This window comes from Carcharhinus amblyrhynchos, chromosome 17 (genome assembly GCF_965287045.1).
Source record: "Carcharhinus amblyrhynchos chromosome 17, sCarAmb.v2.hapA, whole genome shotgun sequence".
In the NCBI taxonomy this organism is placed as follows: Eukaryota; Metazoa; Chordata; class Chondrichthyes; order Carcharhiniformes; family Carcharhinidae; genus Carcharhinus; species Carcharhinus amblyrhynchos.
Window position 1 is genome coordinate 37325275 of NC_137340.1, and position 14549 is coordinate 37339823.

At 39.0% G+C, this 14549-nt stretch overlaps 1 protein-coding gene across 2 annotated transcripts in view; it reads left to right on the forward strand.

The window, feature by feature from the left end:
* atrnl1b (attractin-like 1b) overlaps positions 1-14549 on the forward strand; it is an 883775-nt gene that overhangs the window by 695708 nt on the left and 173518 nt on the right. The gene's annotated exons all lie outside the window — the stretch shown is intronic.

Genomic DNA, 14549 nt, shown 5'->3' on the forward strand with positions numbered 1-14549 from the left:
TATTTAGAATTATTCTTTCCAGTGGGAATATACTTTGCCTGAGCGTTCTGAAATATCCCCTTAAATGTTTTCCACTGCTGCTTTATTGATCTATCCCCTTGTCCAGTTTCCCATTTCACTTCAGCTTGCTCAGCTTTCATGCCCACCTAGTTGCCCTTATTTAAGTTTGAAATATTTGAGTATTGTAAACTGGATGTAAAATTCAATCGTACTGTGGTCACTGCTACCTAGGGGTACTCTGAGGCCCTTAATTAATCCTGTTACATTACACAATATCAAGTCTAATATGATCTGCTCTGTGGTTGGTTCCAGAATGTTCTGTCCTAAGAAACTACCTCAAAAGCATTCTATGAACTCCTCATCCAGGCGACCACTGTCAGTTTGATCTTTTCCAGTTTACATATAGATTAAAGTCACCCATGATTATTACCATTTTTTATTATAGACATCCAAAATTTCTTCTTGTTTACTTTGCCCTACATTGGTGTTACTTTTCGGTGGCCTGTCGACCACTTCCATTAATGATTTATTTCCCCACCAATCCATATCTCCACCCAAACCCATTCTTGCTCCTGATCTCCTGAACAAGGTCATCTCCAACTATTGCACAAATGCCATCCTTGATTAGCAATGCTACCTTTCCACCTTTACCTAGCCTTCTATTCTTCTGAATGTCATAGTCCTCTCAATATTCAGGACTAAGTGCTTGTCATCCCATAGCCATGTCTCCATTATGACTGTCGGATCATATTTATTTACTGCTCTCATCACAACAAGGTGAGAGACCTCAGACCTATTGCAGAGGCAGATACTCCTGCCTTCAGAGCCCCCTCACTTACAGTCATACTTTCCTGTCCATAACATTGATTCAGTCAAGAAGACCTTATCCTAAGTGATGTGACTGCCTCCTCATACAAACCATCCAGGTAATATTCCCCTCCGTGATGTGTCGCAGACTCTGTAGCTCATCCTCCTGCTCAATGAATCTGAACCGAAGTTCCTCAAGCTGCAAATACTTACTGCAGACATGTGCACAGTGGTATCTCAGAACTCCCACATGCTGCAGCCTTTAAATATCAACTGTCTTTCAATCATTAATGTGTTTTAATTAAACACTTAATAACATTAGTCATTTATTTATATTGCTTTTTTTCTATATTTTATTAACTTTACCATCAATTTGTAAACCATTATAAACCTTGGAAGTTAAATAGATTGTAACCACTTAACCAAATACTTAGCAAACAGCTAGCTTCTTTCCCTATATTGGAGTAAGAACCAATTTTTCCAGAGTGAGAAAACTGTCCTTCACCATGTGCCCCACCCCACACTTATCAAACTCCCACGTTTACACTAAATCCCCTCAGCTGCACTTGTTTGCCTCAAAGGATTAATTAGCAAACTGAGCGTGAGTAATTTATTCTAAAAGATGCTGTATTAAAAACATGGTTGTCATTTCTAAAGAAATACATCTGATATTTGCATTAACCCATAATTTCAATAATTCTGTTGTGTTAGATTTCTACCTGAGTAATTCAGTACTAACAAAATATAGAGATTATACATAGAACTGGAACTTTTTTGATTGGGCATGCTATACAATTTTTATTATTTATATTACATGCAGCATATTTTGGGCAGTATATATAAGACAATACATAGCCACCATTATTATATTTAATTCTATTTCATTGCATCACTAGGACACATTTCCTGAAACAATCCAATACAAACATGATACCTAACCGAAAGTGACATTTACTATTACTGATTCTCTGAAGCCTGGTACTACCTTCACAAAGTGACATTAAATAACCTCCGCTTTGAAATATACTTTTGTATTCAGCATTAGTATGGACAGAAAACCAAAACAATGGCTGCGGTTTTCCGGCCATGTTGAGCCCGTAGTAGATCCAGTTGGGGCAGCAGAGGGTTGGAGAATCGCAGGTGGGTGCCTCGCCTGGAAGCGTTGGTATGAATTCCCATTGCAATCCTCCCAGCCACCCCTCTGGAAGTAATCTGGTTCCAGCTCAGTAAGGTTGGGAACCAGATTAGCATATTTAAAAATATTTAAATATGCTTAGTCCTTTTGAGGTTGGATTCTCCCTGCCCCCAGATTTCTCTGACCATCGGGTGTAGTGGGAACCTGGTGAGAATCACTACTGGTCTCCACTAACAGAGACCAGGAGTCACTGCCACACTGAGAGGCTCATTGGCTACTGAAGTCCCCAGGTAGTCAGGGACATGGCTGGGCAGCATCAGCTGGCACTCTGGCAATGCCAAGTGGACATTGCCAGGGGGCCCTGCCAGGATGCCAGGTGGCACTGCCAAGGGGGTGTGGCCTGAGGGGGGTCCTGAAAAGGGAAGACATGAAGCATAAAGGGGGCCTGGAGGGCGGCTGATTGGGAGGACCCCAATGCCAGCAAACTGCTCTTTAAAAACAGCACCCAATCTCTATGAAGCCAGGCTTGCCTGTATATTTAGGCCCCGCCCCGCTCAGAACCGGATCAAAATTTGCCCCTCTCCTAAAAAATGACTAAGTGAAAAAATTAGGATCTGATTTGCGTCCCAGTTTTCTTACCCAAAATGACACTTGGGCCATGACTATACCGACTTTTCCAGCCAGCCGATTGGCGAGGCAAGCCAGTTAAGATAGGATAAGGGGGTGAAAAATCTGGATCACGGCCGTTTTTTTGCCTCTTGTGATATTACCAGCACTGATTTGCTGGCTGGGTGCAAAGCCAATTTAAATATTTGTTGGAGAGTCCTGGATGCTATTGTCCTGTCTCACTTGTACTTACCCCTCACCGGTCGAGATCCATACTGGTAGGAATCATGTATGGTATCCACCAATGGGGACCAGACGTGATGGTGTTGCCAGCAGGACTGGAGTCTTTTAGAGCCTGTTGGTTGTTGGGAACAGGGCAATTTTTTTAAAATTAAAATTTAAAGTTTACATTCTTTAAAAATACCAAACACAAATTTAAACCTCAGTGTTTGGATCATTGTAATGGTTAATTTTCAGTATCAGAATTATTGAGCTCTTACTAATTTGTTAAAAAGTACTTAGATATAATTGGACATGACTTCATTTCATGTTGAGTTCAGTTTGTGTCCATCACTCAAATGCAGGAAATTCATAACGTTCTATGCATTTCAATGTTGAGACAGGACAGCGAGATTTTTTTCTTGAGGTCCTAACTGCCCTTCTCCAACAGCAACTCTAGGTTTCCTGCATTTAACAGTGCATTAGCCCTCTCCTGAAGTTCTAGTAACATTTGCATGCAAACTAAAGGAGCACTGTTAGACTCACCATTATCTTGACAGCAAATTATGGGCTTAGATTTTAAATATTCCAAATTAAAACAAAAGCACAGGCAGTAGAGGTTGAAATCCAACATATGCATCTGCATCGTGTGCAAAGTTCCAATTTAATTGTAACATTGCTTTGCATTTTGGTTCCATGTGAAGCAATGATTACCAAGTAACTAATGGCCTGTTAATACAATGCTCAAACAGCCATCTGTGGTGGTTGTTAGCGAGCTGCACTGAAGAATATGGTATGCACAGTGACTCACAATATAAATTCTCACCAAGAAAGTGTTTGGTTCAAGTGCTGATGACTTCATTGACAACTGGATATTTTGATCATGTACTAGTAATTTGTCTTTTAAAAATTAGCAGACTCTTGCAAGGCTAGTCAAGAAGAAATGATATAGTAATTCATTAGAATTAAGACAGCAGATAATGGTAGCAATAAACCCTCATGCACATTGCTCAAATACATCAGATTTTATGAAAAGATATACCAGAATAAGGATGTTCTTACATAAGATGCATGTTCTTTCATTATCTGTTTATATGGAATTCGTTTTATGATTTTTTTATGAAGTATTTTATGATTCTAATAGCAGAGATCTCCAAATTGCAGCAATGTTGCTTGTTGCTTCAATTTTGCTTTCACATTTTGCTCAGTGCACATTACAGTACAATGTACTGTTTTATAATGGGCAGCACGGTGGCACAATAGTGGCACTGCTACTTCACAGCGTCAGGAACTTGGGCTCAATTCCAGCCTCGGATCACTGTCTGTGTGGAATTGGCACGTTCTCCCTCTGTCTGCATGGGTTTCCTCCCACACTCCAAAGATGTGTGGGTTAGGTTGATTGGCCGTGCTAACTTGACTCTAGTGTTAGGGAAATTAGTAGGGTAAATATGTGGGGTTATGGGAATAGGGCCTGGGTCGGATTGTGATCAGTGCAGTCTTGATGAGCCAAATGACCTCCTTCTGTATTGTAGGGATTCTATAATATATACTTCATATTCTTACCAAGAATTAGAAAATCCCATGATGGATAATCTAAGCTGTAATATGTTTATTTTACGAAGGTAAGTTTTTCCCGATTCCTTTTGTGTGTGTCCCCCACCCCCTTGCCCTTAAGCCCCGCATTCTTCTCCATTTCACTAGGCATGTTTTAAAATGTGTGCATGAAAATAAATTGAAATTTTATTTGAAGAATAAAATGCCCAAATGTTACTATAGTTTTACACAGACAAGTATATTTACTCACACCAAGAAGGCAAGGTCATTGTTAGACTAATCACTGTGGCATGTGCATGTGTTGTTGGTTTACTGATAAAGATGATGTATGAGTTCCGGACCACTAAACACCTAAGATTTATTTTTCTGAAATTAAAAGGCAAGTTACGAATACAGCTATACCAAATGAACATAATCCAGAAGAAACCAGCAAACAGGAAAGAAAAAACTAATTGAAAAATTTAATTGAAGTATGATGTGAATTCTGCACAAGGATCATAAAGCTAAATAAAGCATCTTTAGAACTGCTGCTAGTGGCAGGGAATTTGGTATCTGCTCAAGATGGAGTACTGTGACATTGCCACAGCCATTATTTATTATGGTTGTAATTTCCTGTTGTAATAAAGTACAAAGAGGTTTGATTTTTGTGGCATGATTTAAGACCTCAGTTCTACACAAATGCTTTCTTACAACTTGATGTGAGCCTTTTGAGAGCAACTTTTCTTCCTTCCCCACAACCCTTATCTAGTGGAACTCATTTAGTTTACTTGCTGCTTCTCTGGTTCAATTACTGTAATATTTGTTGGGTGAGCATTGAGCAAGTTTATTCATTCTGACTGAGGGAGGCACGTTTGTACGACTGTAAATTTTAAAGGCCAGTCACAATGGAAATTCAAAGCAAAATTTAGGCCAACTGGCTTTTATTAAACAACAGTCTAAGATCCACCTCCGCTGTGGTCTTGGAGAAGGCTGAAATGTGCTTGGAGTTCAAAGAAAGTTATTGTCTACTGATCTGAAGAATCATTTCCACCCAGTTTGCGTGGACCATTATTTTGCAACTAGACACTCACAGAATCCATGAAAATGGCATGGCAAGTGTTGTTGTGTCATTCAAACTTGATTTGAATTTCTTTACATTGTGCCCCCAGTTCAATGTGTGAGCACCACCCCCCCCCACCCACCACTCTTTGGCCTCAGAAAATGTATGTCAGGACTAAAGAGGGCAAAAATGCTACAATGCAGACTTAAATGCTACCATTATACCTCTTAATACTAATAATTTGGTAACCGCAAGTAAGTAGCATGACAGATTCCCCTAATGTTGTGTTGTGTAGATGTATGTATGGAATAAAAACTTGTCATGTGATTTCATACTTGTATTGTGGAGATTATGTTGGAGGGAATCGGTACAATGGGATAGATACTGATGGTGTCGTCGTGGTGCTGTGCGATTACAATGGTTATTTTGGGTGATCTTCCTTATTTTGGTTTAGAATTGATGAATCCCATCAAGCCAAGTTAATGATAGAGGCTAATTTGATGTGATGTAATTGATGAACTTTAAATATCCCATTTCCCTTTCACAGCTGCCTGCTTTTCCTCTAAGTATGTACCACTGTTATTTGATTCAGTCATTTTGATGTTGATATCCAGATGTTGAGCAGTCATCATTAACTATTTTCAATCAACATTAATCTGAACCAACAAATAAATGCAGAAAATTTCTAAACTCATTTGTAGGGATTTCCATTTATGGACACTATCTATTTAAGGTGTGGTTCAATCCCAAGTTGCTTTATTGTAGACCCAAGAGCTCTGCTTTATTTGTACAGTGGTTAGTACTGCTGCCTCACAGTGCAAGGGGCCCAGGTTTGATTCCCGGCTTGGGTCACTGTCTGTGTGGAGTTTGCACGTTCTACCAACGTCTGCATGCGTTTCCTCCCACAGTCCAAAGATGTGTGGGTAGGTGGATTGGCTACGCTAAATTGCCCCTTGGTGCCAGGGGGATTAGGTTAGGGTAAATGCATGGAGTTATGGAGATAGAGTCTGGGTGGGATTATGGTCAGTGCAGACTTGATGGGCTGAATGGCCTCCTTCTGCGCTGTAGGGATTCTATGATTCTAATGTTAATTAACTGCTGTTTAGAATGCAAATCTTTGAAAACAATTACTTTGCCTTTTGCAGAGCTTACCACAGATTATGATTGTAAATGGTAAGAATTTTGCACATATTAGGTGCCACTCAATTCACATGGGCAGAATTCTTCACGCCAGTGGGCTTCTACGGTTGCTTCGGCAGCGCACCCCGCCTGTGGATATACCTTGGCATTGGTGATGTCATTGGATCAGAGGTGGTGAAGAGAGAGGCTTTGGAGGCACTTAAGCAGGAACTTGTAGACTTTAAATTGGAGGCACAGAGAGACCAGGAGTCAGGTTTGTAAATTACGAATGAGGGATGTGTGAGAATCAGTGGACCATCAGGTACAGAAAGCAGAGTTTTAGATGCACAGGATGTGGTGATTGGGAGGCTAACCAGCATTGGATTGTGGAACTTTATTTTGAGGGCTGAAGATTAATAAACACTCCAAAATAAATCTAGAATGCTATAAAAATACAAATATACAATAATCTCATTACATTAAAAATAAGGAAAACAATAACCATCACAGCCGACATTCTCCAGCCTCCCACCCACGCGTTTCCTGCTGGCGGGAGGTGTTGTTTGCTAACAGCAGGATTCTCTGGTCCTGCCACTGTCAATGGGAATTTCCATTGACGTCACCCCACGCCAGCAGGAAACCCGAGGGCAGTGGGTGGCCATCAGCATTGTTTCATCAAGATCATCAAAAAAAATCCGAAGTAAAGGGAAAACAAGTTGTGGGTCCTCACGCATCAAATATTAGAAGGTCAGGGAGAAGCCACAACACGATTAAAGATTGAAGTGCCAGGAAGTCAAAGTTTAAAAAAAACACCCTGTCTGGTTTTCAAAGAGGGAATTTTTCCAATCAGAGAAGGATGAGATTCCAGGCATTTAAGAAGAGATGTTCTACTCCACAGCAAGGGCCATTTAGGAAAAAAACCATGTCAAGTCAGCAGTCTCCAGATTGGCAAAACAGTAAAAACAACAAGAGTCTTGAATTGTTGGTCAATTAAGATTCAGGTGAATCATGGAGTTTCTGTGCAGAGTATCTTCAGCACATTGTGCAAACGAATAAAGTTGGAACATACCAGCCTTTTTCAGTACAGTAGGAAGCAAAACCATCAATTTGGATCAGAACTTGGTCCATCCAGCAAAGCCAGGAACTAGAACCTATGACTTGACAATGATCCTTAAAGAACCTTACTCTCCGAAGTCATTGATCACTGCGGAACAGTTCAAGTTCAACCAAAGAGAACAAGTGGAAGGCAAAACTGTTGCTTAGTTTGTGGCAACCTTAAAAAGGCTGGCACAACATTGTGAGTTTTGTGAGTCATTAGAAGATACTCTTTGGGATTCTGTAGCTTGTAGTCTCCAAAATGAGGCTGCACAAATAACCTTCTTACTGAACATGCTTTGACATTAAAGATAGCAATATAAATCGTAGCGTTGATGGAACTGGCTGCTAAAGGGGCTTCACAATTTGGTGCAGGAATGAAGGTTCACAAATTGAGAACTTCCCATGAGAAGTCAAAACAGCCACAGGCATGTCACAATGTGCCAAAATGGACCATTCAACGAATGAGTGCTGGAGCAAGAATAGTGGCAAAAAGGATCACTTAGCAAAAACCTGTTGGGCTAGACCAGTTTCCCCTGAGAAGATTATTCAGAAGAAGAATCTGGTTACCTTCAAGAAGAAGAACAAGTTGCATTCTACAAATTAATTTACAATATAGAAGAAATGAATTAAGACTGCAAAGAAGAGAATGTCCAAGAATATGGTAATCTGCAACAATGAACGTCTTACCCTTGCAGGTTGACTCACACAGATTGTGGGTGATTCTGAAGTTAAGTGGACAACCTACTAGGATGGAGGTTGGTACTACTGTTGCTGTATCTTTAGTTCCTGAGACTACATATCAACAAAAGCTGATTTGATTTTAAGGACATACACAGAAGAGATCATGCCATTAATAGATTACATCACGGTCAATGTAAAGTTGAGTGGACAAACAGCGGAAGTTGCTTTTCAGTGTGGTTCATGGTAATTTTTCAGCTCTAACTGGGAGATCACAGTTGGAGAAGCTTAAGCTTAACTGGAGTACTGTCAACAAATTGTAGGTCTGTTTTGACATTGACCAATGTCTTCTGGATAAATACGAGAACCTTTTTGAAGACACACTTGGTTTAATGAAGAGAGTTCAAGTGCAACTCAAGATAAGCCTGATAATCTACCAAAAAATTTCAAAGCAAAAGTGGTGCCAAAAGCAATTTGTCCCAAGATCGAAGAAAAATTAATGAGCTGTTAATGACCCCCATCAAACCTGTCATGAAACTCGATGGTACAGTTCGTATTTTTGGTGATTTTAAACAACTATGAGTCCAGTGTTGTGTGCTGGTCAATAACCATTTCCTTTAATTGAAAATTTGTTTGCTGGACTATCATCAAGATAGATCTTTCACAAACATATTTGAGATGCATGTAGCCCCGAATCTCAACCATTGCATTCCATCTTTTCTCAGAAGGGACTTTTTCTTTATAAAGAATTGCCTCTTGGAATGGCATCCACACCAGCCCTATTCCAAAGATCAATGGATCAAATTGTAAGTGTGCTGACTGATGTGCAGTGTTACCTGGATGACCCAATGAACAAGAGCACCTGAATAATTTAGAAGCAACATTGGAACATCTTCAAACACATGGTCTGTGTATCAAGAAAAAGTGTGACTTTTTCCCGACGTCAGTCCAGCATTTGAGTCATGTAAATAGTAAAGGCCTACATAAAGCACCTAAAAAGTTGGAGACTATTTTAAAAGCACCATATCCAATGAATGTGATATAATTGAGGTCTGTTTGAGGATTAGTAAATTCTTGTGACAAATTTATATCTAACTTAGCTACATTATTGATGGCATTGCATAATTTACTGTGTGTGAAACAGTTCCGGGACTGGTCATGTGAGAAAGCATGCAAGGATGTCTAAGATGCTTTGCAGAAAACTGAAGTATTGGTTCATTTTAATCCAACCCACTGTTACTGCTTTCTTGTGATGCTTCATCTTATGGAGTAGGGGCAGTTGACTCACATAATACACCATTCAAAGTAGAACGGCCAATAGCTTTTGCTTCATGTATTCTGACTAATGCTGAATCTATGCTCGACTCAAAATGAAAGCATTGAATATAATATTTGGCATACATTGTTTTTGGTTTGTAATTGATAAAGTTCTTGCTGATGTCCTTACTGTACATGTTAACTATATTCTTAAATAAATTTTGTTTGATAAAAACTCCTCACTGGGTCATCTGAATCACACCTGAAGCAAAATATCTCATGCTTATCCTAGCCAAATTCAGGATGCAAAACTAATGATTCAGCCTGGCTTCATAAAACACTTTGGAGTTTCTAATCTGAACCATAACAATAGCTGTAATGTATCGTCCAGATTCTGATTTAAAACCTTATGTGTCAGAAAAGCTTGAGTTGACCATCCAAAGTGGATGCCTATTATGAGGAATCCGAAAGATCATTCCTACTAGTCTGCACGGATGAGTTCTTGAACAACTACAAGAAGGAAATCTTTGTATAGCTGAATGAAGGAATTAGCATGTACTTATTTTTGGTGGCCAGGTCTGGATGCACAGATTGAAGAAATGATGGGACAGTGTCAACCCTGTGCATGAATAAGAAATACACCACCATTGTCTCCTTTTCACCCTTAGGAGTTGCCTAAAATGCCACAACAATAATTGCTTGTAGATTTTGCTAGTTGATTTGAGAGTTACATTTTCTGAGTCATAATTGCTGCACACGCAATGTGGCCAGAAGTTGTTATGATGAGATCATCTACAACTGAACAAACCATTGAAGAACTTGACAACATTTTTACGAGCTTTGACAGACCAAAACAGATTGCTGATAATTGTTCAGAGTTTACTTTACAAGAAGTTGAGGATTATCTCAAAATATATGGTATTCAGCATATAAAACCTGCACCTTATTATCCATCAACCAATCAGTTAGCTGAAAGATTCATATAATCCTTGAAAATTCTTTATAAGCTATAAGAGAGCAAATTTGTTATCACATCATGTAGAAAGCTTTTTGTCATCTTTTAGAAGCACTACTCATGTGACTACCCAAAGTTCACTTGCACTTAGTTCTCGAGTTTTTCTGTAGGAGACTATGTTATTTGATTCATTATTACCTCCAGAAGCTTCAAAGATAGTAGAGCATCAATAACAATCTCAAATTGCTGGATGAGAGTGCAAAAACCCACTCATTCCAGCAAGAAGAGCGGGAGTCAACAGGTAATTATGCCAAGAGTGAGAAATGGGAACCAGCCACATTTTTAGCAAAAACAGGTCCAGTTTCTGTCACGGTTCAAACTGAAGCTGAACTAGTTTAGTGACACCATGCTGACTAGAATCATTACCTAAAGTACGAACTTCTTTTTGTGGTCTGTGTCGCATTTGCATGTTCTCCCTGTGTCTGCATGTGTTTCCTTCAGATGCTTCGGTTTCATCCCATAGTCCAGGGTAGGTGGATTGGCCACAGTATATTGTCCCTTATTGCCCAAGGATGCGTAGGATAGGTGGATTAGCCATGGTAAATGCTTGGAGCTACGGGAATTGGAGGGCGGACCTAGTTGAAATGCTCTTTTGGAGAATTGGTGCAGAATCGGTAGGCCAGATGGCTTCCTTCTGCACTGTAGGGATTCTGTGGATTCCTTGGTCTTTAGTGTTGTGAATATTATTATGGAAGACTTACTTAAATCTGAATAACCTGATGATTGTGTTTTAGCTACCATACCACATGAGAATGATGCTGAATTAGTTCCAAGGGAAGCAGTGTCTGCTGAAGTTCGGAATTATATTTCGAGGCTCAAGTCAAATTCCAGAATGTTGTATACAATCAAAGAGGAATAGACATCCCCCAATTGACTTTTTTATTAACTGTGAATAATGATTGATGATGCATGGTACTATGTCTAGAGTATTATTGATCTTATGTATGACATGGTAGTAATTCGTTGTCATCACCACAGAAGTATAGGGGAATGATGTTATATATTTAATTGGTTGCATGATTCCTTTAAGAGCAGGTCACATGACTTGATCCTGAGGTCATTGGGTGTTTTACAGGTCTTTGCTTTTAGTTTCAGTTTGTAATCTGTATAGGCAAGAGGTCTTGGAATAAGCCTATTGTTGTTTGTTTGAATCTACCTGTGCAAACCACGGATTTTTCTTTTTGTTTAAAACCCACAATCACAAACAAATTAGGACATTACAAAATTATAAATACAAGTTATTGTAATGTAACCTTTTCAACTCATGATCCAGAAGCACTATAGAAGCAATTATTATTTTCCATTTCTCGTGATATTCATTAGAGTTTGATCATTTGCTTCAAGCAAATTTTTACTTGTAAATGATGTAACATCCGATTCAGCCATTAGGTTTGGGAATGTTATTCCCAAGGATGGCAATGAAAGCTATTCATTTGTAATCATCCATGGAAATATACATGGCTTAAATTGAAAAAGATTGTGATCTTTGGTAATTGTTATTTTGTGTCACAAGTAGCAGAAGGAGAATAATCACTTTTGCCCATAAGTCACGTTCCCTTTCATTAGTTTAAGGCCCTTGATTATTTTATAAATGTTACCTCAATGAAAGTGAATGTTAAAGAAATTAAGCCCATGAAGAAGTAGTTTTATAGTATTAAAGCTTTTTACTTCTTTGTTCCTTTTTCAAAAGGAAGATCTACAATTTTCTCTTGATTCCAGGGAAAGGATTTAGTATGAGTTGCATTTTGCAGAAATTGGGTGATAGTCCTTTCTGTGACTGAGGGCAAGGTGATTTATTGCTGGGTGATATTATGCCTTTTGTGACCTCCCTTTTTCTGAAGACATAGCAGATAATAAACTAACTTTACAACACTTGAAAATAACATATGCTGGGACCATTAATCTTTTTATTTAATTTCAAGAGCCCTGTACAGTCAATACAGGCTTCATATTACACAGTGTGATCCTTAAAGTAGGAAAGCTTTACATTTCTAATTAACCACTTGCTTGTATAAATATAAACATGTATATGATTCAAACAACAACTTTTGCCTTTAGGTAGCTGTTATGGAAAATGCCTCTTGTTGCTAATGGCAAAATAATCACTTACTATTATTTTTTAGGATTTTCCTAAATCCTCTTGATTAAATGAAAGGAGCATGTAACAGGGTCAGCTTTGTCTTTTGGGAAAATTAAATACTTTTTAAGACAGCTTGAAAAGCTTTAAGTACCTTTTCAAAGCAACTCTAAAACATTGTCACAAGCTCCTTAGATGTTTAACATAAGCCCTTTGCACGTTAAGTGAAAAATATTATAAGGGCTTTGTCCAGTTTAGATTCCCTGTAGTATAAGCCTCTAAAGTAAAAGTCAACTCTTGCTTCATATTGATCTGGATGAAAAGAATCTTTCTTCAGTAAATTAATTCTTTAGGGAAAAAATCCACTAAAAGATTGATCAGAGCCTTATTGTAACTGAAGCCTTAACTCATACATTACCAGCTTTCCAACAAGTCAATGTGACATTCCTTTTGGAATAAGCTGCTTTTGCAGTGATCTAGTCAAACCATTATTAGATGAAATACAAATAATTAAATGTGTTTTATCTTAATATCATTACAAATATAATTGTGTATATTACCAGATCTTCCCAGGAAATATGAAATATGGCCATATGTTGCATCAAAAGAACAAAGAATAGTACAGCACTGAACAGGCCCTTCGGCTCCACCAAGTCTGTGTCCACACAGGTGCCTCTCTAATCTAATATTTTCTTGCCTCTACATGATCCATATCCTTCTATTCCCTGCCTATTCATGTATCTATCCAGATGCCGCTTGAATGTTGTGATAGAATCTGCTTTCACCACTTCCTCCGGCAGCGCATTTCAGGCATTCACCACTCTCTGTGAAAGACTTGCCCCTTATGTCTCTTTTAAGCTTTCACCCCTCACTTTCAAACTATGTCCCCCAGTAATTGACCCTTCGACCTTGGGAAAAAGGCTCTAACTCTCCACTCTATCTAAGCCTGACATAATCTTGTATACCTCTATCAGGTCCCTCTCGTCCTCCGTCGCACCAATGAAAACAATCCAACTTTGTTCAACCTTTTGTCATAGTCCATAATCCTTCAAACCAGGCAATGTCTTTGTAAATCTCTTCTGCACCCTTTCCAGTGCATCAACACCCTTCCAATAGTGTGGTGACCAGAATTGTACACAATACTCCAAATGAAGCCTAACCAAAGCCTTTTACAGCTGCAACATGATTTTCCAATTCCTATGCCCAATGCCCCAACTGATAAAGGCCAGCGTGCCAAATGCCTTCTTGATCACTTTGTCCACCTGAGTTGCCACCTACATGGAATTGTGGATCTGCATGCCTAGATCCCTCAGTATGCCAATGTTTCTGTATCATTTACTGTATTCTTCCCTTCTGCAGTCGACCTTCTAAATCGCATCACCTCACATTTGTCTGGGTTAAATTCCATCTGCATCTTTCAGCCCAGGTCTCCAACTGACTTAAATCCTGCTGTACCTTCTAACAATGTTCCTCACTATCCACTACTCTTCCAGTTGTTTACTAATCAAATCACCTATATTTTCTTCCAAGTAATTTATGTATATTACAAGCAACAAGATATCCTAGCACTAATCTTTGTGGAACAGTGCTTGTCCCAGACCTCCAGTTGAAAAACATTGCTATTCTCTGCTTTCTATCCCCAAGCCAGCTCTCATCGAATCCCATATGACTTCACCTTCTGTATCAGCCTGCCATGAGGAAACTCATTGAAGGCTTTACTAAAGTTCATGTATACAACATCCACTGTCCTGCCCAATTTTTCTTGTCACTTCCTCAAAGAACTTGATCAAGTTTGTGAGGAACTACCTCCCCTTCGCAAAACAGTGCTGCCTATCGCTAATAAGCCTATTTTCTTCCAGATGTGAATACAGCCTGTCCCTAAGAATCTTCTCCAATAATATCCCCACCATTGATGTAAGGCTCACCGGCCTGTAATTTCCCAGAT